The 7,626-nt window shown below is 45.7% G+C and overlaps 1 pseudogene; it reads left to right on the top strand.

Moving 5' to 3' along the window:
* Positions 1–2,008: 2,008 nt before the first annotated feature.
* LOC119342425 lies at positions 2,009–2,148 on the top strand (annotated as a pseudogene).
* Positions 2,149–7,626: the final 5,478 nt, after the last annotated feature.

Genomic DNA, 7,626 nt, shown 5'->3' with positions numbered 1-7,626 from the left:
AGTAGCATTATTGGGTCACTACCGCACACTCTTTATTTTGTAAGATAAAGAGCTACTTAAGTACTATGTCAAGACAGAGCAACCAATTCCATAGAACCCAGTTGCACCTGACAAGTATGAGCGAGGTCAGGTTGTCATTCCCGCTCCAGCAGTGGTCTAGGCTGCATGTTTCTTCTCGATGCCTTCCAGTCCTATGCGCGTGCACTATCCTTGCTAGTTGCGGGTGCGTGGTAGTGGTATCATCTCTCCTTATTAACATTAGTAAAGCAATTGCAGTTGTTCATACATTAGTTAACACTGCTGCTACATATGTCCCGCTCTCATTTTGTTTCTTCCCCAATCTTGAGCAAGAAAGTATCCAAAAATCTCCTGAAGTGTAGTACTATATATATTACCACGTGATGCAGATGGATGACTCGAATGGTATGGTCTTAAGGATGAACTCCTCCAAATTTATACAGACAAGTAGTTGCACTCACAGTTAACAAGGCCATAAGGAGGACGAGATATAACCTACTTCCACGTCAGGGGTAAGCCCACCATAATCAAGGTACAGTTTACTAGTGGTCCGTAGTGGAGTAGTAATGTGCCAGATAAGTCATTTGTTGTATGACCGTTGTGAGTATGTTACATTGGCGATTTTTACTTGACATTTACTCTTATCTTTATTTTTATTTTTGCGGGGAACTCTTATCATTATTTTTGAAGGAAACAATGATAAGAGTTCCCCGCAAAAATAAAATTAAAGATAACTCTTATCATTATTTCATCAGCGGTAAATTCGAAGTGGTTGCTCACCTCTCGTATTTTCTCGGCCCTTCCCTCTCTCTCTCGCTCTCGTGCTGTGCCGCTCGTGACATCACACGGCACCCCTCCCGTACCGCCGTACGTCTTAGCGTCCATCCCACGCTTTTCCTTTCCACCATTTTCCTCCACATGGCAGCGGCGGCAGCCACCATGCTTTCCAGTTCTCCTCCATCTCCCTGGCCTCCTCTCTGCACTCGACCATCCAAACGAACATCTCCCTCCTGCCATTGTAACTATGTCAGGCTCATCCATCTGCGCCATGGGCAACAGCGGACCTGCCCTCGCTTTGCATATTCTGCCTAGTTTTGTCTTTTATTTGTGTTATGTTAAATAATTCCCAGATGATGTCGAATGGTGATGCATATGGCATGTTGATACAGAGCCACAGCCTGCATACACGTGGCATGAATTATCCCCTTACATAAACACCCATGTGTTAAACATATGCGTCTACTTGAGGCACAAGTCTACATGGAGTTGTTGCGCAGGACATAGATAGGTTGTTTGAGTTGATCTCATCTCTGTAACCAAACCTTCCTTTCTTGTATCTTACGTTTGTAATCTCAACTATCATGTATGCATATCCCAGGGATCAGCTCCTGGCTATGTAACATGAAACCGTCGCCCTCGGTAGGGTAAGACGTTCTCGCAGTTTTCCACATGGTATACAGAGCCATCCTTTTCCATCTCATCTAGCCCGCATCCACCACTATGCCGCCATGTCCTCCTCCTCCTCAAGCTTCTCCCAGACCAACCTTAGCGGTCAGATCACCGAGAAGCTTACCTGCACAAACTATGTGCTCTGGCGGACGCAGATCACGCCACAGCTCCGGGGTGCGGGGTTCTTCGGCTATGTCGATGGAACCATGAAGGAGCCCGCACAGACTGTCACCACCAAGGCATCAGACGGGAAGGAAGAGACGTCTCCGAACCCCCTGCATCCCATCTGGGTCAGGGAGGATCAGCGGGCATTGGGCTATCTGCTGAATAATTTGTCGAAGGAAGTGCTTGTGCAGGTCACCTCCATTGTCCACGCGCATGATCTCTAGACAGCGCTGGCCAGCATGTTCTCCTCAATCTCTCTGTCCCGCAGCAACAACATACGCATAGCTCTTGCTAATGCACAGAAGGGGCAGCAGTCTATAGCGACGTACTTCACACAGATGCGATCGCTGGCGGAGGAACTCGCGGCGGCAGGAAAGACGTTGGACGACGACCAGCTGATCTCGCACATCCTCGTCGGTCTCGACATGGAGTATCAACCGCTGGTCTCGGCGCTTGATGCTCGCACCATCCCTGTCTCGCTCGATGAGCTCTTTGCTCAGATGAGAAATTTTGACCAGAGGGTGGCGCTCTACCAGGGCACGGGCACCGGCTTCAAGTCCTCTGCAAACGTCGCATCACATGGTCGTGGGGGTGGTGGATCCTCTCACTACCGCGGGCTGCCACGTAGAGGGAGGAACACCGCCAACACCAACTCGCGCGGCGGCCACAACACCAGCGGCGGCAACAATGGCGGGTGACCCTCCTACAACAACACCAAGGGTCGCCGCACCGGCAACAACACCAAGTCACGCCCTGATCCTGTCAAGTGCCAGATCTATGGCAAACTGGGCCACTCAGCAAAGGACTGCTGGTACCGGTTTTAGGAAGATGAAGATTCCTCCCAAGATGAAAAGGTAGCCGGCGGCGCTGAGGGCTTGTACGGCGTTGACACAAACTGGTACATGGATAGTGGTGCTACAAACCACATTACGGGTGAGATTGAGAAAGTCACCATGAGGGAGAAGTACCGCGGATTCGACCAGATTCATGCTGCAAACGGAGAAGGTATGAGGATCCGTCACGTTGGTCATTCAATTATTAAAAACACTCACCGAAAAATTCATCTTTGAAAAATCTTGCATGTCCCTAAAGCCTCCATGAACCTACTTTCTGTTCATCGTATAGCCCTTGATAATCATGTCGTTATTGAATTTCACCCATTCTTCTTTTTTTATCAAGGATCAGGCCACGAGGAAAATCATGTATCGAGGTAGATGTGTTCGAGGGCTCTATCCGTTGATTCCTGAGCTTAGGAGGCAAAATAAACAAGCTTGTGGTTCTATCAAGCTTTCATCATCTCGGTGGCATGATCGTTTAGGGCATGCATCTTTTTCTTTAGTTGAGAAATTACTTAGGAAAAATAGGCTCTCATATGAAGAGCGTGACAATGAAACAATTTGTGATTCATGTCAAAAGGCTAAAAGCCATCAATTGCCTTATCCAATTTCTACAAGTATTTCTACCAAACCATTGCAACTTGTTTTTTCTGATGTGTGGGGTCCGACACCTTCCTCTGTTGGTAGACATACTTATTACGTCAGTTTCATTGATGACTACAGCAAATATTCATGGATCTATCTTCTTAAGAAAAGATCCGAAGTATTCCATGTTTTTCAAAACTTCCAAGCTCTAGTTGAACGCAAGTTTGATAGTAAAATAATTGCAGTTCAATCAGATTGGGGAGGGGAGTATGAAAAATTAAACTCCTTCTTCCAAACACTTGGCGTATCTCACCAAGTCTCTTGCCCACACGCCCACCAACAAAATGGGTCGACTGAACGCAAGCACCGCCACATTGTTGAAGTTGGGCTTGCCCTTCTTGCACGTGCATCTATGCCTCTTAAATTCTAGGATGAGGCCTTTCTTACTGCTGTGCATCTCATAAACATGTTACCTAGTCGAGTTCTTAACTATGAAACTCCTCTTGAAAAACTCTTTCACACCAAACCGGAGTACAACTCCCTTTGTGTCTTTGGGTGTGCGTGTTGGCCCAATCTATGACCCAACAACCATAAGCTCGTGTTCAGGTCCAAACAGTGTGTTTTTATTGGGTATAGTGCTCAATACAAAGGCGTAAAATGCCATGATGTGTCCACCGGTCGCGTCTACATATCTCATGACATTGTCTTCGATGAAACTCATTATCCCTTTCGTGATCTCCACCCAAATGCCGGAGCACTTCTTCGTTAAGAAATCCTTCTTCTGCTCTCACATCTTATCGATGGTGATCACGGGGCAAATAATTGCAATGTACCACTGTTGACTAACCCTCATCATCGTGTGCATGAGTTCTCTCGTGATGCAAGTGAAAATTCTGAAGAAAATGTTGAAGAAATTGTGCCAAACAGTACAACACATGAGGCACATTTTATGTGTCCATTCCCGGGGAGCAAATCCCCCTCGGGATCGGCGATGTAGCACCCTGGCAGCAAATCTGTTGCGGGATTCAAGCCTCTGGCGCGACGCAGCGCGTCAGAATCTGCAGCCCATGACAGCGACGGCCCCAGCCTCTCAGGCGCGGACGCGCGGTCGCCTGTGATCTACCCAGCGGGGCCACGCGCGCCCGGCGAGTCTCCATCCGGCACGTTCCCTCATCTGATTCGGTGGCCAACCGACGCGAGCCGGTGTTACACCCAGCGACAGGCGCGCCGCCTGACTGACTCTGACCTGGCTGCGGGGTCCGGGGTCCCTGGCTCATCATCGCGGCATGATGCCGTGTCGGGGGGACCCGACCCTGGATCGTCTGCGCCCGCTTCTTCACATGTGCGCCGACCCGCAGCCACAGAGGATCCCAGCGCGCCGCCATCTCCTGTAACTCAACCCCCCTCAGGATCTGGCACTGCAGGGGGAGAATCTGGATCCTCTGCGCCGAACGTTGATGTTGTGTCTCCTACGCCCCGGCGGACACGACTTCAAAAAGGGGTAATCAAACCTATTAATTATAAAACCATCACAAAATTTGGTTTGGCATGCTCTACAGGTGAACCTGCTACACTTCAAGAAGCATTAGGAAATGCAACATGGAAAAAGGCCATGGATGAAGAATTCATGGCTCTTCAGAAAAACAAAACATGGCACCTAGTTCCCCCAAAGCAAGGTAAAAATTTAATTGATTGTAAATGGGTCTTCAGGATAAAACAAAACTCTGATGGAACTATAAATCGTGACAAGGCTAGACTCGTTGCAAAAGGATTCAAGCAACGTTATGGTCTAGACTATGAGGATACCTTTAGTCCAATAGTAAAAGCTGCCACGATTCGTCTTGTTTTTTCTATTGCTATGTCCAGGGGATGGATTCTCCATCAGCTAGATGTCAAGAATGCGCTCCTCCATGGTGTTCTGGAAGAGGATGTTTACGTGAAGCAACCTCCTGGGTTTGAGGAAAAAAGGTTACCCTCTCATTTTTGCAAACTTGATAAAGCAATTTATGGGTTAAAACAAGCCCCCAGAGCTTGGTACTCACGTCTCAGTCACAAACTACAAGCACTTGGGTTTACTCCTTCCAAGGTTGACACCTCATTATTTATTTACAACAAGTTGAATACATCCATGTTCTTACTCATCTATGTTGATGATATTATTGTGGCCAGGTCATCTAATGAGGCAGTGGCAGGATTGTTGAAAGATCTAAGTGCTGAGTTTGCTCTCAAAGATCTAGGAGATCTACACTATTTCTTGGGCATTGAGGTAAACAAATTTGGTGATGATCTTCATCTTACTCAGGAAAAATATGCAACCGATCTTGTAAAGCAAGCTGGATTGCAAGGATGTAAACCATCACCAACTCCACTGTCCAGTTCTGAAACATTGTCTCTCACTAAAGGAGATCCTTTGAATCAAGAGGATAGCACCAACTACAGAAGCTTGGTAGGTGCACTTCAGTACTTGACCCTTACGAGACCTGATATTTCATTTGCTGTTAACAAAGTATGTCAGTTTCTTCATGCACCCACCACAGCTCATTGGACTGCTGCTAAATGAATTGTCAGATATGTCAAAAACACTTTGAATATTGGTCTCACTTTTAGCAAGTCATCCTCTAAACTTGTTAGTGCTTTTACTGATTTTGATTGGGCAGGATGCTTAGATGACAAACGCTCAACAAGTGGTTTTGCAGTGTTCTATGGACCAAATCTCATTTCATGGTGTGCAAAGAAACAAGCTACTGTTTCTAGGTCAAGTACAGAGGCAGAGTATAAAGCACTTGCAAATGCAACTGCAGAAATCATTTGGGTTCAGTCCTTACTAAAGGAACTTGGTATAAAATGTATTCAAGTTCCATGTCTGTGGTGTGACAGTCTTGGTGCCACATACTTGTCAGCTAACCCTGTTTTTCATGCTAGAACAAAGCACATTGAAATTGATTTTCACTTTGTCAGAGAAAGAGTTGCTGACAAGCAACTGGACATTCGGTTCATTCATTCCAAAGATCAAGTTGCAGATGGGTTTATAAAAGCATTGCCCAAAAAGGCTTTTGAAGAATTCAAGCGTAATCTCAACATATCCAAGTTGTGATTAAGGGAGGGTGTTAAACATATGCGTCTACTTGAGGCACAAGTCTACATGGAGTTGTTGCGCATGATATAGATAGGTTGTTCGACTTGATCTTATCTATGTAACCGAACCTTCCTTTCTTGTATCTTACGTTTGTAATCTCAACTATCATGTACGCATATCCCAGGGATCAGCTCCTGGCTATTTAACATGAAACCTTCGCCCTCAGTAGGGTAAGACGTTCTCATAGTTTTCGACACCCTGATGATATGTGTTAGATTGTTTATCTCTTCATCATGCTAGAGTACTACTTTAGATTTCAGAGGTTTTTCTTAGTGGAGGAGAAAAATTAGGTGCTAGAAAACAATGCAAACTGATTAATTAGGCTTAATGTGTTCTTCATGCTTCTGAATTCTCGTTGTAGTGTGACCAACCTGTCTTGTGTGACAAGTTTCAAAACCACACGGAGGTGTGCTTTGCTTGCAACTGAGCAACACACATTTCTTGAACACATGAAATTTACCAGAAAACAGAGCTGCCTCTTCCAAAGAAACCACTTGATGTCCGGAAGCATGAGCGGTGTTACTCCGCATTTGTTGCTCCAATGGTGATGTATGTTGCACATTTCTTCTCGATGCCTCCCCATCCCAGTCATATCTTTGCTGTGCGCACAACATAAGATAGTGGTCTATTTGCATCAATGACATTACTAAAGCGACTTTAACTGTTGGTAGTTTAGTCAAGAATATTGATACATATGTGAGTATGTCTCACTCCCCCTTAGTTTCTTTCCTAATACCGGGCAAGTTGGTCTCTATAAATTCGACTAAAGTGCGGTATATATTAACCCGTGATGCAGATATGGATGGCTCGGACGGTGTGGTCTTCAGTATGAGCTCCGACAAGTTTATACACAAGAGGAGTTGTACTAGCAGCAGTGAGGCTGCCAAGTCTATGATCATTGAGAGGAAATCCAATACACAACCTACTTCCAGGTCGCGGTGGGTACAACATAATGTATGGGTATTCAACTTAATATCATTAAATTTGGTAGAATGATAATACGTATTGTGGGGTCTAACATACTTTACAATCATAGAAAATCAAGGACATGTGTGGGGAGTAAATTTCTTCACATACGATCCATCAATAAACGTTGTTGCCATAGCTGAAGAAGGTTCACCACGTGCAACTTAATTACCCTCCAAGGTTCACATGTTCACAGACTCCTTTAGGTGCCTCAAGTATTCCGTTTGTCCAGAGTTGCATCAGCGGCACCAATTGAGGAATGTATCACATAGTTTGGTCGTAACTTCATGGAGGTAGCTTATCTTTACAACTTGTTATAGGGCCATAGACGAAAGCCAAAATCCTCATGTGTCCAGTCTCGCATGCCTCCATACATCAACCCTGCCGAATCCAATTGAGCTAATCCTTCAACGATCTGCTTCGTGCAAGGTCTCATTCCCCTGCCCAAAGCTTACCAAACATGCTATACGA

The sequence above is a fragment of the Triticum dicoccoides genome, chromosome 7B (assembly GCF_002162155.2).
Source record: "Triticum dicoccoides isolate Atlit2015 ecotype Zavitan chromosome 7B, WEW_v2.0, whole genome shotgun sequence".
Lineage (NCBI taxonomy): Eukaryota > Viridiplantae > Streptophyta > Magnoliopsida > Poales > Poaceae > Triticum > Triticum dicoccoides.
Note: the sequence above shows the minus strand (reverse complement) of the source record. Positions and strands in the feature narration are given on the sequence as shown.